Source organism: Ixodes scapularis, unplaced genomic scaffold (genome assembly GCF_016920785.2).
Source record: "Ixodes scapularis isolate PalLabHiFi unplaced genomic scaffold, ASM1692078v2 ptg000854l_1__unscaffolded, whole genome shotgun sequence".
Lineage (NCBI taxonomy): Eukaryota > Metazoa > Arthropoda > Arachnida > Ixodida > Ixodidae > Ixodes > Ixodes scapularis.
Window position 1 is genome coordinate 990,001 of NW_024610056.1, and position 2,500 is coordinate 992,500.

At 53.0% G+C, this 2,500-nt stretch overlaps 1 pseudogene; it reads left to right on the forward strand.

Moving 5' to 3' along the window:
• Positions 1-2,500, forward strand: part of LOC115312399 — a 6,879-nt pseudogene that overhangs the window by 2,494 nt on the left and 1,885 nt on the right.

Genomic DNA, 2,500 nt, shown 5'->3' on the forward strand with positions numbered 1-2,500 from the left:
CTTCGTGCCCAAAGTGCTATGCTTCGGCCGGCAAAAAACAGTCAACTCAGAACTGGCACGGACCGGGGGAATCCGACTGTCTAATTAAAACAAAGCATTGCGATGGCCGCTGGTCGGTGTTGACGCAATGTGATTTCTGCCCAGTGCTCTGAATGTCAACGTGAAGAGATTCATCAAAGCGCGGGTAAACGGCGGGAGTAACTATGACTCTCTTGTCATAGTTACGGACCAGGATTTCCAGGTTGTTATAATGGAATTGGCGGCGGATCTAGCGCTTGATGTCTACGGGGGTGAGGTACTCAAGTCAATTGCCATGAGAGCATGTGCAGGTGAAGAAGTTAAAGAGGATCTCGAAGAATACCTTAGGGTATACTTCGTGCGCGAAGGGAAGGAGGCGCCTATAACAAGGAAAAACAGGGCCCCACAAAGACCCAAACGAGGAAAACGGAAGCAGAGGCGGTCTGAGTATGCAAGAGTTCAAGCTCTATACCAGAAAAGCCGGCACCGTTGTGCGCAGGAAATCCTCGATGGTACGCAAGTGAATAAAGTCACCGACCATCAAAACTTCATTGATTTTTGGAAACGCACGATGACTGAGACGCCTCCTGTGCCCCCGTTGGACGTCAATCCGCCCACGGAAATACGTGACGACCTATGGAAACCGGTCACCAGGGATGACATACGAAAACATCTCCCGCCGTGTTCCAAGGCTACTGGTCCGGATGGGATGACTGCGAGAGAACTGAGGAGCGTTCCGTTCTCTCACCTGGCACTGCTAACGAACCTAATCCTGGTTATTGGAGAGGTTCCGCGGATCCTGGCCGTCTCTCGGACTACTTTCATACCGAAGGTACCCGAGGCGACTAAGCCTGAGGACTTCCGACCAATAGCAGTTGCCCCGAATCTGTTGAGATTGCTGCACAAGATCCTTGCCAAGAGGTTGCAGGGTTGCGTCGATCTTGATGTGAGGCAGCGGGCCTTTGTCCCCGCAGATGGGTGCGGCGAGAATGTCGCAATTCTGCAGGCCCTGCTCTCGGAGAGTCGGCGTACACTCAGTACACTTCACATGGCGCAGATGGATTTGCGCAAAGCTTTCGATTCAGTTTCGGTGGACGCGGTACTAGCTGCCGCGTCCTCGGCGGGTCTGCCGAAGAAATTCCTCCACTACCTGGAGGTACTGTACCAGCAGAGTAAAACACTGGTACAGTCGGGCGATCTCAGCGAAGAGATCAGAGCGGCCAGAGGAGTCAAACAGGGAGACCCGTTGTCGCCGCTTCTCTTCAACCTTGTTGTTAATGGACTCCTTCGGGAGCTACCGGCCATTATTGGATTCAGGCTGGGAGAAACCATGATTAATGCGATGGCTTTTGCGGATGATCTGACACTAGTTGCATCGACAAGGGGAGGTCTGCAGGAGCTGCTGAATCAGTCAGAGGCCTACTTCAAAGCAAGAGGCCTCAGCTTCAACCCAGAGAAATCTTCTACGCTGTCTCTGGTGCCTTCAAAAAGGCAGAAAAAGACCAAGGTCGAGCAACAACCATTTCAGATAGCAGGATCAGACATCCCAACACTTGATTGCGTCGCATCATGGAAGTACCTGGGTGTACTCTTCAACACAAGGGGACGGAAGGTGCCGTTGACGGGGGAGCTGATTCCACTCCTTGAGCGACTTTCTACTGCGCCGCTCAAACCTCAGCAGCGTCTCGTGTTGTTAAAGCATTACCTGCTACCGAGGTTTTACCACAGAGGGACGCTTTCACATGTAACAGCGAAGTTACTGCGTCGCCTCGACACCTGTGTGCGGCTAAGAATCCGCGGGTGGTTACGGCTACCTCATGACACCCCGGTGGGCTATTTTCATGCACCGGTGGAGAGTGGTGGGCTTGGGATCCCTGCCTTGCGGCATATGCTGCCAAGGCTCAAGATACAAAGAATGGCCATGCTTAGGATGAGTGATGTTCCTGCATGTGGAGACGCAGTGAAATGTCCAGCCCTTAAACTAGAAGAACAGAAGGCAATGAATCTGCTTACAGTGAATGGAAGGGTCCTAACAACAGCAAAGGACGTGAAGGACCACTGGGCAGAACTCCTTCACGATTCAGTGGATGGAGCGCACATGAGAACGCGCAAAGGGGTGCCCGAATCTCAGCAATGGGTCTCGGATGGCACCCGCCTTTTGAGTGGCAGGGATTTCGTCGACTGTGCGAAGCTGCGGATCAATGCGATTCCGACGCTGGCCAGGACCTCTAGGGGTCGGAACCAAGAAATTTCCTGTAGGGCAGGATGTCGCCAAAATGAGACGCTGGGGCACGTCCTGCAGCAGTGTGAGCGCACTCACGGTGAAAGGATCAAGCGACACAATGGTATTGTCGACTACCTGTGCAAGAAGTTTAAGGTGGACAAGTGGTCGGTCGAACGGGAACCCTGTATAAATACGAAGGAAGGGACCCGCTTTCCGGACATTGTGATCCGGAAAGGTGACCGTACGGCCATTGTCGAT